The 17,917-nt window shown below is 42.7% G+C and overlaps 1 protein-coding gene and 1 pseudogene across 2 annotated transcripts in view; one reads left to right on the top strand and one right to left on the bottom strand.

Annotated features, from left to right (window-relative positions):
- The window catches only part of PRKCA (protein kinase C alpha), a 378,844-nt gene that overhangs the window by 58,634 nt on the left and 302,293 nt on the right, over positions 1-17,917 (top strand). The window lies entirely within an intron of this gene.
- Positions 12,702-14,019, bottom strand: LOC308488213 (ubiquitin carboxyl-terminal hydrolase 12-like; annotated as a pseudogene). The gene is made up of 2 exons: positions 13,116-14,019; positions 12,702-12,903 (listed from the first exon to the last, which is right to left on the bottom strand). The product of its transcript is annotated as a ubiquitin carboxyl-terminal hydrolase 12-like (transcript).

Raw genomic sequence — 17,917 nt, 5'->3', positions numbered from 1 at the left:
AACGTCGCACCGCCTGATGGAGCCCAGCTTGTGTACCCATCGCCCACTGAAGGATCTTCGTTGCTTCCAAGTTTGGGCAGTTAGGAATTCTGTAAGGGGCCTGGACGGGGACAGCCTCCAAGCCTCAGATTTTAGAGTATTGTCAGTCCTCTTGCCCTCTGGGCCACTCACACAACTGTCCCAGGCCCCCCAGTGACTGACTGGATATAGAACCCAGGTACACAGCTGCTGATTTCCATCATTACTGATGTCACGGTGTGAATGGATAAAAGGGAAAGTTACGAGTCTTTGGTGGACACTCAGTTGCATCCAACATATTTTATTGTAAAGGTTCTTCTAATTTTTTTTTTTTTGCTCTACCACATATGCCAGTTTTAAATAACAGATTTACAGAGGTATAATTCACATGCCATAAAATTCACCCTTTTAAAGTGCACAATTCAGTGGTTTTTTAGTATATTCATAGAATTTACGAACTATCCACGCCACCTAAGCTTAGAAATTGTCATCACTCCAGAAAGAAACCCTTTACCCATTAGCAATCCCTTCCCATTCCCTACTGCCTGGTAACCATGAATCGACTTTCTGTCTCTTTGGATTTGCCTGTTCTGGACACTTCATCTAAATAGAATTATGCAATCTGTGGCTTTTTGTGTCTGGCCTCTTTTCCTTAGCATAATGTTTTCAAGGTTCATCCATGTTGTAGCGTGTGTCAGTACTTCATTCTATTTTTGTGGCTGGATAATAGTCCATTGTATGCGTTGACCACATTTTGTTTATCGGTTGGTGGACATTTGAGTTCTTTCCACTTTTTGAGTGGTATGAATAATGCTGCTGTGATCATGTACAAGTTTTTGTGTGAATGTGTTTTTCATTTCTCCTGGGTGTACGCCTAAAACTGAATTGCTGGATCATATTAATTCTATGTTTAACATCTCGAGGGTCTGCCAAGCTATTTTCCAAAGATGCCGCCCCACTTTACAGCCCTACCAGCCGTGAAGGGTTCCAATTCCTCCACATCCTTGCCAACACTTGTTACTGCTTGTCTCTTTTGTTTAGTCATCCTGGTAGGTGTGAAGTGATGTCTCATGGCTTTGGTTTTCATTTTCCTAGTGACTAATGTTGTTGAGCATCTTTTCATGTGCTTATTGGCTACAGCTTCTTCGGAGAAATGTCTCTTCAAGTTCTTGGGTTATTTGTCTCTCTTATTATTGAGAGACAAATATATTCTTCATATATTTTAGATGTAAGTCCCTTATCAAATATACAATTTACAAATATTTTTCCCCCTTCTATAGGTTGTCTCTTCACTTTCTTAATAGTGTTCTTTGACGCACAAACATTTTTAATTTTGATGAAGTCTAATTTATGTATTGTTTTTCTTTCCTTGATTATGCTTTTATTGTCATATCTAAGCAACCATTGCCAAATGTAAGGCCAGGAAGATTTGTTCCTTTGTTTTTTTCTAAGAATTGTATAGTAATTCGCTGTTACATACTCAGTTCTTTTGTTCCCTTTTGAGTTAAATTTTGAGGCTTTTCTATTTTTGTGTGTGTGTTGTTTTTAAAAATAATCTTTGGCTAGGGTTATTGAAGTATATAATATTGACGTATATAATAACAAAAGTACTTTGATTTTTCTAAAAAGGATTATGATGCTTAGCTCTGTCCTGTTGTTGAAATTACTACTCACAGGATACCAAAATTGTTGGTTTAGTTTTTTGAATGAACAAATAAATACCCCAGTCAAATTAATTTTGTTCTAAAATTGAGCTGACTTCTAAGACAAGATCTAACATAGGAAGTGTTTTGACATTGCCCCCTGTGAGGATTTCAAGAAACACATATTACAAAAATAAGAATGTAAACATTCATGTGGGTTGATTCTTAGGGAATTCTTTTTAAGTATTGTATTTGACTTTATGAGAAAAACTTGACAGTATGTGGCATGGATGTCTGCTCATCCTTATATAGTCTTGAGATATATAAATAGATGATATAGTTTAAATCAGGGAAATAGTAGATCCATCTGCTCAGGTTCCTCATAATCACATTTTTAAAAATGAGGAAATTTTATGAGGTTTGTGAGGATTATTTTAGTTGACATTAGAAGTCTTAGAATAGAACCTGATGCTTAGTAAATGTATGTGTTTATTATTAAATATATCATTTATTTAAAAATGTTTCTAGTATATCATTAAGCCACCAGCATAATTCGTACTTCTAACTTGAATGTCAAATACTACTATGTATTTGAATTATTGTGTACATATGTTAATTATTAATTTTGTCCCCAGTAAAGGAATAATAAACGGTTTTATGAATAACTGGAAGAGATAGTCTAATGACATTCTTATCATTTATAACATTTGTCACTTAGTTATATTAACCTAGGTTGAGAAGGGCAATTGCAGAACCAGACGGGAGACCCGGTCGATGTGTCCGGGTACTCGCCCTTGCTCACTGCAGCTTATCGGGTGCAGTGCCACTGGGGATGTTGCGAATGGCACCGATGATGGTTAGAGACAAAACCAAATAGACAAAAAGGCTACCTGGTGTGGAACTTATGTTTGTACCTTACAAAGAATCGAGGAAAGAATTCTCTACCAACATATTCTTTCTCTCCCTGCCCAAACATGAGAAAAGTCATGAATTTGCGAGAGGAGCTCATAGGTCTTTTTTGGGAAACGGCTCTAGGCCAATTATAAGTCAGCATTTGTAGCTTGGGATTCCATCTCTATCCTCAAGGCGTTCCCAGTGTAGGGGCACAGGAAGGAGGGTGTTGTTGGGGGGGGGGTGTCCTGTGGAGGTAATGAATTCACCTGGTGGAAGCTTGTAGCTACGAGTCCATAGGTGTCTTTTAGCCAGGTCCAACTGACCACCGGGAAAGAGTGCCAAGAAGTTTAAATCTGAGGGAAGGAGAAAGATGGGGAAATAAGGTTGCAAAAATAATTTGAGGCCCATTTGAACTTGATTGTACAAGCCTTCAAAGGGATTTACCATTAAATATAATTAGCATGGAGCAGCAAAAGAAATGTGGACTTACTAATACATAAAGTTAAAATAAAATAATACTGTCCCCGTTCTCTTACAGTTAATAAATTTTACTGCTCCCCTCACTGAATTCTGAGCAATAGTTGAACTTGTTTTGCCATAATTTTTAAGGAATTCTGTGATTTCTCTCTGACTTGTTGATTGAAAAGTAATAGCATGTGGCCAAAATACTACTCATTCTCTGGTTTGTAGAGCTCTGTAGTAATTAGGAAAGGATTTTTTGAAGCTCCTTTTGAAGCTCCTTATGCATAATGACGTCACCAGCATGCATTTCATGGTTTCTCGGTAGAGAGTGAGGTTCTCCAGAGAGCATGGCAGCAAAATACCAAATGTTGTGAGAGAGGTGGTGACATTTCGTGTCTTCTTGTTAACCTCTATTATGAAAAAGTTTTAGGTGTGGATTAATTTTGTAGGAGGGGAGCTCACAAAGGAAGGAAGGGCTGTGCAGGGGGAGCTTCATTGGTGGAGAAGAACCTGGTGTCCTCTCAAGCCTTGGCCTGCAGAGAGGCCACAGGCCAAAGGCTGAGACAGGAGAGACGCTCCAGTCTTGTGTGTTTGCTTGGAGGCAGTGCACTAAGGCTTGCAGCTTTGACTAAAGAGTGAAGTCATTGGATGTTGGCTTCTGCTATTACCATTTTTATTTTTAAAAACCAATTATTTTAATGTATATAATAAATAGAAAAACAAAATAAGAAAGAAAATGGTGGTTCTCAATTGGGTAATTCTGACCCCCCCGGGGGACATTTGGCCATGTCTGGAGATAGTTTTGGTTGTCACAACTGGTGGAGGTGCGACTGGCATCTGGTGGGTAGACGCCAGGGATACTGTGAAACCTCTTACGTGCCCAGGACAGATCCCACAACAAAGAATGACCCAGCCCCAAAATGCCAGCGCTGCTGAGGTGAAAAGATCCTGCAGTAGTAATTTTGATACGTGGGGTTGTCATGAGGGTATGTTGCTTTTCATTATTTTATTATTTTCTATATAATGCATATGTATAATTGTGTACGTAGTGTTTTGTAGCTAGGTCTTTTCATTAAGCATTATATCCTACTTTAAAGGTCTCCGTATAGTTTTCCAGACTTTGCGTCCCATTTCTTGAATGTAAATATTCTAAGTCACTGCTCCTGTAATCACCTGTAATGAGCAACTCTGTGCATTTGGCATTTTCTGAATTTTCAATTATTTTCTAAGAAGAGGATTTACAAGTGTTCATATTTTTCTAAGCGGTGGGTTTTTAAAATAATTCTTGGCAAATCTTTCCAAACTGCTTTCCAAAGGCGTCGTAGTAATTTCAGAGTGTCATGAGCGACGAATGGATTTCTTATTTGCCTGCATAAAGTATCAAAAAAAATTTTTTTGTTGTTCATTTAATAGGCAAAAGTGGTGTTTCTTCGATTAGTTATTCCTTTCCAGTGCGCTTTTCCTTATGGTCGTCAGCACTAGCGTCAGAAGTCATTCTACAACCATCTGTGTCTCCTCAGCAGGGTCAGTAGAATGATGCCTGTAATGACTACAGGGAAATGTATTAACAAAATAAATCGCAATAGTTTCAACTTTCTTGGAAGACTTTGAAAAGAACCGGAATCATTTGAAGCATCAAGGAAAATCCAGTCAAATTCTCAGAAAGTAAAATTGGTTTCGGTGAAATGATTAGTGATAGTTAAACTATATTTAGGTATAAGTTAGGATTCTGTCATACTTTCCTACTTTTGATTAGTTCTTCAGTCATTTGTACGGGCACTTATCGCCCTCAGCATTTCATACGCAGAGTACATTTGCTCGGCGTACACAGTGGTCAATAAATATGTGTTAAATATGAGTGAATAAATTTATGCCCACACCATGGGGCGTTAGAGTGTAATTTTCTACTTTAATGATCACAGAGCATTATAGCTGATTGTTGCATTTTGACAGATGATTGGTTTTGGCTCTGACTTACTTGATGTTGAAGTGTTGATTAAAAATAAATTCTCCAATTATATCCCTTTTCCAGTGGTGAACCTGTTCCATAGAAGAGGGGTCTGAGAACAGGGCTTCAGAAACTCATTGTCAAAGGCAGGGCTTTTCTCATCTTCTAATAGAGTTCCAACGAGACGAGAGAGTAGCAATAAAAATTTGTCTTGTTTCTGGTGATTTGATCATTTTCAGGATAAATCATCTACCATACATTCATACAATGTTTCCTAAGGTTTGGTTCTTCCTTAGGGAAACCACTCCGAGTTCTGCAAAAACTTTTCTTTCAATATTTGTGCTTGTAAGCGACTTTTTCTCTTCTTCAGTTCATCCAGCATCTTGAATGACTTTATCTTAGGGCTTGTGTGTGTAAACAAATGCCTGGACCAGGATTTGGAGAAGTGCCTTTCTTCTCTTTGAATTCCAGGACTTATTTCCTATACCGTGTCTTTCAGAATTCTGTAGCCGTTTTGTTTATTTGGGGTTCGGTGGGCTCTCCTCGGTCAGATAGCCTTGGAACGCACTGCCCAACTGGAAGAGCAGGCGGGAACCAGGAATGTCTGGACAAATGCTGTGTGTGGGTCTCCCTTTCGTTCTTTGTTTGATGTTGTTCACTGAACCTTTTACTGCTTTCCGTCCTCAGCCCGTCAACCTGGAGTTTAAAATAGGAAAGAACATCGAATTGAGCATTTAAATTGCTCTGGTTAATTTTATACTTGTGGTAGAAGATATTTGAAGACAATGTCTTTGTTGTTTTTGTGGGAACCCGGTGCTAGACTTACTCCTTAACCTGGGATTAGCCAATTCTGAATCAGACACACAGGCACATGGGATTTGGGTCGTGTTATTTTATGGGTCTTTGCCCTTGTCCTCTACTCGAAATACTTGTAACATGAAGCCCAAAGTTCTATTTCTCCCTCTCTGGTATCATGGATAAATTTCTAATCTTTTCTTGTAAAAACATTTAAAAAAATTCAAATGTATCCATACTCATGATTGACAAAAATTAAACAGATTGGAAAGGCACAAAATTTTAAAATGTTCCCTTTCCCATGTCACAGGCCCATTTCACAGATGTAACCACTGTTGTGTTCTCATGTTGTCCTTTCAGGCTATTGCTTTTGACATCTCTCTAATTCTCCCTTTTTGTTAGCCCACATGGTATCTCGCTATCTTACAGTTCTGCCACTTAATTTTTATCATGAACAGTATGAATCCTGGACGTCTTTCCACATCAGCACATAGAGACACATTTATTTTTGCAGTAATTATGTAATGTTCCATTGTGTGGATGTGCCATAATTTATTTAGCAGTTTCTCACTGCTGACCATTTAAGTTACATGGTGTGTTTTGCCTTTTTAAGCAAAGCTGCAGTCACATTCTAAGAGTGCCTGGGGTGGAATTTTGACTCTCTCTGCTGCCAGCTCTGTGACGTTGAACAAGTTACTTTCCCTCTCTCGTCCTTGGGTTTCTCCTCTGTAAAATGGGAATGGTGGTACCACCTCCCATTGTTATGGGGAATAACACAGCAAATGCATGGAATGCACTTAGACCAGTGCCTGGGACCTGGCGAGTGCTCACTGATCTTTAGCTCCAGCTCTTACTGCACACGTCTGCGCCCGTGAGAGCATGTCAGTGGAGTGCATTCCTAACAGCAGACTTGCTGGATTGCTGGCGAAACAAGAAAAAAAGTGCCCATTTTGAATCCATAGCTAGTTGTGACGTGTATTCCCGTTTGTCCTATAGAGAAGTTGCAGCAAGTTACTCTTTCACTAGTAATTAAACTTGTGATGTTTAAAACGTGTAGTTTCCTTTTAAATATAAGGCTTGGAAGCAAGCAAGTTCCTTCATGACTTCCTTTTACTTATCTCCAGTTTCGAGTGTGCGATGACATGTCTTGTGAAATGCTGGTGTGATAATCCCTGCTTTGTACGCCTCTCCCGTGGAAGAATGAATGAAAATGTGACGCAAAATCGATGGTCTTTGGACTTGTGGTTGAAATTCTCTCCCTCATCGTTTCAGGACAATGCTATTGACTCAAGAGAGTCCAGACCACTCCCTGCGTGTTCAGTGTAGCTTGACATTTGCATATGCGCAGGTGCGTCCTGCCCGAGGCACAGGGGTGGGACCCATTGGGATGACTGCTACCAACTCGCGGTAAAACAGGAAAATATTCCTAGATTCATTTCTCTTTTCAGTGGGTAGGGTTAGAGGACAGATGCGAGTGAAACGCTGGGCGGCAGTGAGAGTCGCTGTCTCTGCTGATGAATAATACGGCTTTGCAGCCATGTGGGCAGAAAAATGGAGCTTTCTGCACGTAGTCCCTGGTGAGGCAGGTCTTGGTACCCCTCACAGGGTCAGGTCATGTCTAATAGCTGCCCGTCCCCCTGGTAAGGGAAGACTAGAAAAGGAAGAGAGGACTGAGAGGCAGCTGAAGGGCTCGTGGCCAAGCCTGGGAAGAACCCCTGCATCCTGGGAGAGCACCTGTCTCCGGGAGTTGCTGACACCGCTCTCCTTTTTGCAGAGACGCTTGACAGTCCCGACCAAGGGGCTGTTCATTTTGACCTTTCTGTGGAGCTAAGAGACCAGGGTCACTGGGAAAGTGGCTTCTCGCAGAGGACAGTGGGAGCTGTAGGCTGGGCTCTCACTTACTGGCTTTGCGGCTGCTTATTTTATAATCATCCTCAGCATCTCCCCCCAAATCCTCTGGCTCCCCCTAAGCTGTGGGGCTCCCAGCTAAATTCCTGCCCGCTCACCCTGGGAACCCCACACCCATGACTGTGGGGCAGCTTGTTGAGAAGGAGCCCCAGGATCAGGGTGGAGGGGGACAGGAAGTTTAGAGAAAGCATGACACAGCCTTCAGAGCATAACCAGCCTGTTCGGTAGGTTTTCCAGGTGGCTTCCCACTTCACCTTGGGTAGAAATACTTCCTCCTACAATGCTCAGCTTTGATTATGTTGCCCCTGGCTCCTTTTCCCGACTGTTCCTCTTCTAAGGTGTCTAGACCTCTGTTCCCTCGTTGGCTATCTCCTTTCTTGGTGTGGAGCCATCGTCTCCTTTTGAAATAGGAATCTCAGCTTTAAGATGGTGGAGCAAAAAACTGGTGTCTGAATTTGAAGAGGAGGAGGTGACCATGGGGTGGGATGGGGCAAAAATCAACCTGAGATCCCTTGACCGCTGCCTCCTTGACAGCCAGTGCCATGACCCTAACGAGGCTGTGGGGTGTGGTGGAGAAGGAAGGAGGGGCCCGAGGTGAAGGTTCAGCTTCCCAGGGAATCGTGGACATTCTTTCACTTTTTTTTTTTTGCAGAATCAAAGAATTTTGGAGACAGACTGGACCTCAGAGATATTTGAGTCAGTCAGTGATAGTAACCTCTTATTGGTTACAGTTCTCTTGCAGAATTTGAAAAAAACTGTTATCCGCTCCCTAGAGAAATGTACACACAAGATATTTATACACGTGCTCGTGTGTTCTCTCTGTCTCTCTCTCTGTCTCTGTCTCTGTCTCTCTCTCTCTCTCTCTCTCTCTCTCTCTCTTTCTATCTGTCTCTCTCTCTCTCTCTCTGAAAGTTAAAGGGTTCACAAGCTCCTAAGATTCATCCAGATCTGCACTCTGGAAAGCCGCGTGGTCCCCAGAGAGCTAAGGTCAAGCAGTCATCTGTGCCTGGCCCAGGGTCTCACAGATAGAGAGAATGTGCCAGTTGTCATCAGTCCTCAGAGCCTGGTCTTGTCTTTTCTCCTCTGCCGTTTGCCTCACTGGGGAGGGTGACATCATTTTTTGTTTAATTTTAAGACCTGGGACTAATAGCTAAAGGATGTTTTATTTAATATCAAATGGATGACATTACTAGGAAAGAAACACACTTAGTTGTGGAAGGAAAAAGAAAAGGGTGTGGGAAGTAGTGAATTCATGGAAAGTCATGGTCCAAGTCTCATTTAAGACTTTGATGGTGACCATTGTGATTTAAGAAACAGCATCATGTATCTCAGCTGTCTTAAACCGTGCGGCATTTTCCCACTCAGCTTACAGCTGTGAGGACAACCTGAGATTGTTTTCTTTTCCTCACATCTTCCCAGGGACATCCATCAGAAGGCCTCTCACGCAGAAGGTGCTTGGGTAAATGTCTCTGGAATTGGATTTCACTTACATAAAGAGGTGGGCTGGAAGGGGAAGGAAGGAGGAGAGGTGTATGGCTCGCTGTGGGGCCTGGTCTCCTTAGAGTCAGGGCTACGACCCACTGCTGCAGCATGGCATATGTGAGGGACATCGCCGACCCTGGTTAGGCTCGTGGGGGGCGGTCTCCAGCTCTGTGGCCTGTGTGGCTTCTGCCTCAGTGTTGCCCTCTGAGGAAGGGCACCTCCATAGGGTTATTGGAAGGAACGGAGAGAATGTGTATGAAAAAAAAAAAGGTAGTATCTGGTTCCTACCAGATGCTCAGAAAATGAGAAAATGGCGGCCAGCACCATCTTCATCATCGTCTTTTATCATCATTGTTTTTTTTTTTTTATAAGGAACCCAACTTTAACAGATATTACTTTGTATTTATATAGCACCTTCTTCAAGAACCTTGGATGCTTTACAGATAGTATATCTCATTAGTCCGCACAATAGCTCTGTGAGGCAGGTATTACTCCCATTTTACACAATAGGGAGAGTGAAGTACAGGAGGTTAAGTGACTTGCTCAAGGTCACAAAGTTAAATTCACTGAAGAGCCAGGACCCGAGCACCTTAGCCCTCTGGCTCTCAGTAAATACCTCATGAGAGAGTCTTGAATGAAAAGTATCTTTAAAGAAAGTGTGAAGAGTCGTACATTATGAAAATGAGGTCTTTCTACTGCCATCAAGGAAAGAAAAATCCCTGTACTGATGGTTTGAAGCAAAAGGCCTCATATATTACACATTTCCTTTTCCCCTGTTCCCGAAGTCTCATGGCTCCTGTCTTAAGTGCTCTTCTAAAGGTAAAGTTTCCAAGACAAGTCATGTGACTTAGAAGTGAGACTCAATTTAGAATATTTACTTTGAGTCACGATAATTTATAGAAATTTTTATTCCAGTGTACAAAATACGGGGCAGCCATCCCAACAAACATGTACATGGAGAGCAATCAGCCACCATTTACAACTTAAACCCACTGCTCACTTCAATCACAGTCAACCAGCAGACAATATCACACTGCTTTCTATACGGGTCACTTTTCTTACTATATCTGCATTTTCCCCCAACCCTAACCCTTATGGTTTTTTTTTTTAAGTATACTGAGTTTCCGATAAGATTCTAAACATTTTACTTAGATGTAGCTGCACTCAGAGTAGAAAGTAAATTGAGAACCATCACTCTACAGCCCCTCCCCTGACAAATCGTAACTATTAAATATGGTGCAAATGTGAACAGTTGAGCAATGTGTGTGAGTTCCGTGGAACTCAATGCTATAACTTGCTCTCATATGATGTTTCACCGTGGCTTATACTGTGCTGTTACAATGCACAAGATAAAAATACTCAGGATAGCATCCGAATGCTGTGACTTCATCTTTCTTGTACGTGCTGTGGTCTGACTCAGCTTCCCTTTACTCGCCTTCTCTCGACTGAAAGCTGCAAAAACACAGCTTCAGATTCCAAGACAGTTTGGTTTAAGCCCTCAAAATAAAACATTCATCCAGTTCCATTGCTATGATCTTCCCACATTCTTGGGTGTGATTGTATGTGCTATGTCGGTACATTAGGCAGGCTATGTAATTTGTACAGAACAACTCCAGCCAGGTTACCCTGGCTTCAGAAACGACACCTTACAAAGCAGTTTGTCAGAAGACGTCATGATTTTCTCCCAGCACATCTCTTAAACAGTCCAGTTAGCTAAGTGACCCTGTTAAACACATGTTCACAGAATGACTAGGTGAAGTTATTTCCTGAGCTGAAAAATACAGTAATAGATGTTAATAATAGCAGACAAAAACATCCTTGTTTGTTTGTTTTTCATATTCAGCAGTATTAGTAAAATAAGTTGAGAAAATCACGGCAATTAAAAAGGTTGCCTGGAAAGACTTTAATAGAGAACATCCACGACCTGATTGCTATTATTTTGAATAAATATTCAGTTATTTTCTGCAAGTGGCTTTTGGCCACTGTCAGAGAACTTACGCATGGAAAAGTGACAACTGCAATAATTTACACACGTTACATATATTTCTTTTTAAACTCCCAACAGGAGTCCTAACAAACATAAACTTGAATTTCCGAACACTCTTCCAGTAAGCTTTGTAAAGGTGGAGGGGACGTCCCTAGAGGACTTGCTTATGTATTCCTGATCTACTTCATTACAGTTTGATATTCAAAGGGGTTTTGAGCTGGCTACCCAGGCTGCTGAGGTTAGGATGAATGGATTGCTTCTTTCCAAGGTAAAGAATGACACTTGAAAATAACATAATTGCTATGACATGAATCTTCCAAACATGGCCCCAACTTGAAACATTAGAGTATTTAAGAATTCTAAAGACTAGTAGTATACCAGCACTGCACCAGAATTTCTTTCATCATTCTAACAATCATAGGGAATTTTTTTATAGTTTCTTATTTTACTAAATTAAAGCTGAATGAAATAACTGACTTATAAACTGTAAGAAAAGGACACATATTTAGCTGGAGATAGCAGTTCCTCTTTAAAAAAAATATTTACCTCCTCTCATTGCAGTTTTTCTTAAGACATCTTACTGATTTAAAATAGAGTTTAAAATCCACCTTAAAAATAGAAACAAAAGGACTAGTTAAACTGACAAAAAGTAGTAAAAGTATGGTCAAATTTACTGACAGAATCATGGGTACTTTATACAATACTTAGACTCAATTAGTTTTAAGGAAAATATAATTACAAAGCCAGTCTTTCCCCTTGAGGAAACAAAAAGCCACTTTTGACCAATTGTTCCCTACATATACATAGACAGTGGTACCTCGGTTTTCAAACGTAATCCGTTCCGGAAGACCATTCCAGTTCTGAAACGTTGGGAAACAGCCAACAGCTAGGCCTCAGGATCTTGCACTCAGCAGAAGCTACGTGACATGTTTGACTTCCGAGGTGTGTTCGGAAAACGGAAGCATTTACTTCTGGGTTTACGGTGTTTGTAAACGGAAATGTTTGTCAACAGAGACGTTCGAAAACCAAGGTACCACTCTACTATATATTATTTTATCAGGAAGGCAAATGCAAAGTGTTGAGCCCAAAGTATTTTTGGTTTACACTGGAAAAGACCACCAAACATTCTTTCTATACACAGTTCGACCCAGGCAAATTTGTGCAGTATGTTCAATATCATCCCATTAAATTTTCAGTACCACCTAGTACAGATTCCTCCTCTTTCTGCTCCACCTCCACGGAGTTTAAATCATTATTGGTGCAATTAATAAAGAGCAAATGCATGTCAATTACTAGAAGGCTGTTTTACAAGAGGAGCTGCTAGCTCTGATTTCACTTTCTTGTGGTGTGGAACTGCAGAGACAGCATAATACCCGAGCAAATAAATCAACTACCATGATAGGAAAAGCTGTTAATCTGTAGTCTTTGTTTTTTTGTGTGCAAAGTGTGCTACTGCCCCCTGAGCTTTCTGCATTTCTCTTTTCTTGAAAAAAGTCAGTGCTTGATCCTTTGCAGAAGAGCCAGAGAAGAAATGACGTAGAAAGCTCTTCATCACTGTTCCCCCTCAGTCCTGAAATTGATAGAAAAGGATGTAACCAGATTCAGATTTCCTTGAGATGTTCAATGCCAACCCATAGAATTCAATAGCTTGCACATCTATTTTCCCCCCTACAATATTGTCAAATAATCCAAAACCATGATTATTAACTATTGCAATATAATGGCCTTGATTGGGACCACTTCCACAGTGATCCACAATGGTACCATATACCGGGGGTGCCAAAACAATGTACACAAGTGGACACGTTACTCAAGCAGTAGTTTGTCGTAATCAGAAGTGTCTGGATGCTGATGGTAACCACTTTGAGCACCTCTAGTACACGTGACTTGTATTCATCTTTTGTTATCGGTATATATGGAGAATTACAATTTTAATACAGTTTTCCTTCCTTAAAATGTGTATACTTTTTTTTGGCACCCTCTGCATACATTGTCAGGATTGGTGGCATCACTTTAAGTGCTAAAGAGACAAAGTTATAAAGGAAAAACTACCTGGTAAGAAAGTTTTGTGTGTCGATGAAGTTGATCCATATATTTAAATCTCCTCAGGTGTAGAGTGAGAATCATGGGCAATTTTTGAACTTTTATTCACTTGTGTGCTTCCTGTTTGCTGCGCCATTCTTCACAGTAGTATTCGTATTCACTGCATAGAGTTTCTGTGTTGCTAAAACCTCTTAAGCAGTGAGTGATTGATGTTTTGTTCCACGTCAATAGAAAAGTCTGAAAAATCTTCATCTTTGCTGCTATAGTTTCACAAGTAAGACCCCTCGTTTCATTAGTTAATGTTCCCTAAATAATCTCATGATCCCACGTTGGGTCTGATGTGCTGTTATTTTCACTGTCAATGTTTCCATTAGGTAGACGGCCATTTTGTTTTCCTGCCTTCTCTTTTCTTGTAAAATGTCAGCAGTTGTATTTAGTAGGCACTTTAAGAATTCATGGGCGTCTTGATGCATGTAGTTGTCAGAAAGTTCATTTTGGTTTCCTATCATCTTGTTACGAACTTTTTGGGAGATATTACTCCAAACTTTTTCTTCTGAGTGGCTATGCTATGGAACAGATGTGCTAAGCACGCAAGAAGGTTCTCCTCCTTCCTAGGTTGACTCATGTATGCTAGAACATTCCCCCAAAATGGACAACAAAACTAAAGTGCTTGAAGAACTGAATTGCAGTAGAAGCTATTCCCCAAATTGAGCACTAAACCAAAGTAGTGCTCATTGACTGGAAACTGTTCTGGACCAATGCCCTTCTCGACTGCGGAGGCATTGGCACCCATAGTACAAGAGATGGAGGCAAATTTGGAGACTCATTAGGATTTCCATCCACCCAGCGCCATCTTCCACCCAATCACAGCTGTAGAGGTGGGGGGGAGGGGAGCTGGGCGGCCCGCTCACACCACAGCCCCCTCACACCCAGGGCCTCCGCTGACCCCCGCAGGGAACCTGCTTTGCCGGCACTCCTACCCAGGGCCCCAGCCCCCCACCTGCCTGCTGCCTGCCCCTGGCTCCTCCCCAACGCAGGGCCTGCCAGCGTCCTCGATGTTGTCGCCGTGCTGAGCCAGGGTGGTTGACAGGGCAGGGGCCTGGCAAAACTGGTGTGCTTTGTCGTGCTCTGGTCCTGTTTGAAATATGGGACTATTTCTTTGTCAATCCTGCCAAGATGCAAAAGATAACCTTTGGTGATCAAGCCGAGTGGCTTGAAAGTGGTCACCTAATCAACATGGGTTGAAGGTTGCTGACCCTAAAGTTTCCTTTTTACATACAGCCTTGATGGTCTTCTGTAGAAAAGTCAGAGATGTAAGGCGTTTACTCAAGTAAACTGCACACAAACAACGGTTTATCCATTTGTAAATAAACCAAGTGAAAATAAATTGCTTGAAACAACGTAAAATCATGAGGGGTGGCCCTTTTGCAAGATGTGTAATGTGTCTCTCCTGTGTTCGGGGATGCTGACGATCGTGATACAGACGTCCATGTTACTAGTTGCGCATTCCTAGTCTCCTTTGGCTACCATAGCCAAAATTGGCTTATAAGGAATAATTTTCAAAAGCAATATCCCTGAGCCAACAAAGTGCCAAACGGGAGAGAAAGGGAGAACATACAGTCGACTCCGACTCAGCTTTTTGTTTCGGATCACCACTTTTTATCTTGGGGTAAAAAGAGCCAAATTTCCGCAGATGTGCCTCATCCACAGCACCTGCAGTGGTGTGGTGGCGGAGGGAGGGAAATGCTGTGAAGCTTGATTTTAGAATTTCCCTGCGGTTATCGCTCCTGGTGACAAATCCCACCTTTGGTCCTCGTGAAAGTCATACCTTACCCACTTTTTGTTCAGATGACCTGTGTGGGGTCCCCAAAAGGATTTTTACAGAGGCTTCTGTGGGCTTCTCCATTGTTTGAAACTTAAAGCACAGCTGGCAAAGCCAGCCGGCGCTTATTCTCTAAGGGGATGGGCATCCTTGAGCCTCCAAGCTGCTCCCCTACCCCAGCTTGGCGAAGGGAGGTTCGTCTCACCTCTGTCCCAAGGATCCATCAAATGGCCTGGGAAATTTTGGGGGGCTGTTAGCACATGAAGCTGAGGAAGCAGATCTGCACAGCGGAGGGAAATCTGCGACCTCCAAGTGTCTTGGAGATGAAATCTGACCCTCCTGAGCACTTCTGGTGGAATCTATGCTTGGAGTGAAAAGGGATTTCCCATTTGACAGACCAAGTGGACTCATCTTCAGCCAGGCTTTCATCAGGTATCAAAAGTCCTAAGGAGAACCTGCAGGCGATTCCCATTCTCCACCGTGTTTGCCGGGAACTTTGGTGGCTCATGGCTTCAAGTCTGTCACCTGAGTGGTAGTGAGTCCTGGGACGGAGCTTTCAGAGCCGCGGGGAGGAGAACATAGACTAGCCCTTCTGTTTTGGCTTGTGTTTTACCCTGTCCCCACACATGGACAGACTCTGTTGGAGGCTTTGAGGCGCTGTTCAGCTTTCGCTCGTTCACTTATCGCACAAATACTGTTTGGTTGTGATGTGTTCCTTGGAGTCCCTATGGTTCCCTCTTTTTCCTCCAAGAGAAGATGGGTGTTTCCTTCCTCCCTCCTTATCCAGCACCTCCTACTCGCCTCCGTCAGGGCGCCTGGTGGTCATTGCTCCTCCCAGTGGACGGATGGTCCCGGGGACAAAGGCTGGTTCATCGTTTCATCTCCTGTGTCTGCCGCGGTGCCTGGTAGACGGAGTTTCGCTGTTTGCTGGATCAAAGGAAGATCCCCATAGTCCTTCTCGCACAATCACTAAATGGTCATCATGTCATCAAAAAGTGCGACAGTTCTTTATTCAACAACCAGTGACTGAGCTCCAACTGTGTTGTTTCACTTTAAACTTTTTTTTAAAAAGCTTTCAAACTGACAGAACATTTGCGGTAATGATGCAGTGAACGTTTGTATCCCTCTCACCAGGGTCAACCGACTGTCAACAGTTTGGCATGCCTGCCCTACCCATGCTTCTCTTCTGTCTACACATACACGTACACACATATACACATACACGTACACACACACATATACACACGTACACGTACACACACGCACACACACACACTTCTGCCAGATCACGTGAAAGGAGGCTGCAGACGTGGAGGCGGACCCCTACCTCTAAGTATTTCAGTCTCACGCCAGGAGGAAGTGCCTTCTGAGGAGCGTACACAGAGCTTTGGGAGGACAGAGTGGGGAAAAAATTCCTTTTTTAAAAAATGGGAGCAATCAGGAAGGTTCACTGAGAAGCTAACATCCAGCTGAGCCGTGTGCTTAGACACCACTTTACAGTATCCATGTCTAAAATTTTAATGGGGAAGAGGTACAATCTTTCAGAAAAAGAGCTTCCTATCTCCTTGGAAAACTCATTCAGCTTTACCATATTTGGAGCCTCTTGCATTTATGAGTCCTCTGTGGTTTGGTAATAACCACACTTGTTATTTCCTTAGCCTCTCAGGGGCTGTCATTGAAGAAGTACCTTTAATTTTGCTTGCATTTACTAGTAGGTTTACTGATGTGCAGAGGGGGCTGTATAGACCAGCGAAGTGTTGAGTCAGCTGGGCTCCCCTTTCTGTGCGAAGTGCCTGAGAGAGCGCAGCGACTTAGAGCCACGAGCAAATCCGACTTGCGCATCTTAATAATAGCGGTGACTTGATTTTGTAATTACACTTAAGAATTCTATACATCCATAAATGAAAGGCGGTGTAGGCCGTTCCAAGTCATCAGAACTTCAGCTGTTTCTGCCATATCCCAGAGGACTTTGCTACATCTGAAAATGTGTCCTTGAGGCTGAAAGACCACCTCTGAAGCGCTTTGGGGCAACTGTGTGCCCTTGACAATCTCGAGTGCCATGCCAGAGGCGAGCAGACAGCCCACACTCTGCACCAGTGAGCGAAAGGCACTTCCAGGCTGTTAGGCTTTTCATTGGCTACATAGAAGGGAAAATGACGGAAAATACTCAGTTTTGGTTTGGAGTGGGAATAACCACAGCTTGTGTGAAATGGAGGTAATTGCAAACAGGGACCAGTGGGTGTCCGGTACACAGGGAACCATGAAAAGTCGTGGAGGTCACCCTTAGCAAACCTTGGTTTTGACTTTTCAAACCTCTTTCTGAGTAAGATGAAGCACGGTTTGGTTTTGTTCAGCATTGTAAGAGGTGATTTTTTCAGTGGGAGAAGTTATGTAGAAGATGCAGAGAATGGAGAAATGTGGGATAATGACAGAGCACAACCCAGGACAACCATGGCTTCTGGGTATTGCATTCATTCCAGGTGTGGAAGCTTTTCTGGGTCTCCGGCACCGACCTTCATACTTTATCAGTGAGTTTCTCCCAGACACACACAATCTGCGTTATCACCCAAATCCGGTTTGTAATTGTCTCAATTCAGTAGAAGACAAACCACCGCCACCAACAACCAAAAAACCCAAACAGAAAACAAACTCACCCAGCCCCTTGGACAGAGCTGGAGTCGCTCCGATGCACAGGAAAGGGGCCCAGCGTTTCCTGCCGTACCTCAGCTAGAGGCTTTGTGCCGCGTGTGGGGTAGAGTGTGGGTCAGGACCTCAGCCTGCTGACCTCCAGGGCCCTCGGCACTGAGTGGCCGGTGTGCAGCTGTCAAGCGTCAGCGGTGGGGGCTGCCTGGGACCCCTCCAGGCAGGGGGCATCTGGTCCAGGCGTGAGTGACCTGCCCCCTCGCACCACTGGA

The sequence above is a fragment of the Rhinolophus hipposideros genome (assembly GCF_964194185.1).
Source record: "Rhinolophus hipposideros genome assembly, chromosome: 20".
Classification (NCBI taxonomy): Eukaryota; Metazoa; Chordata; class Mammalia; order Chiroptera; family Rhinolophidae; genus Rhinolophus; species Rhinolophus hipposideros.
This window is presented reverse-complemented; position numbering and strand designations above follow the sequence as displayed.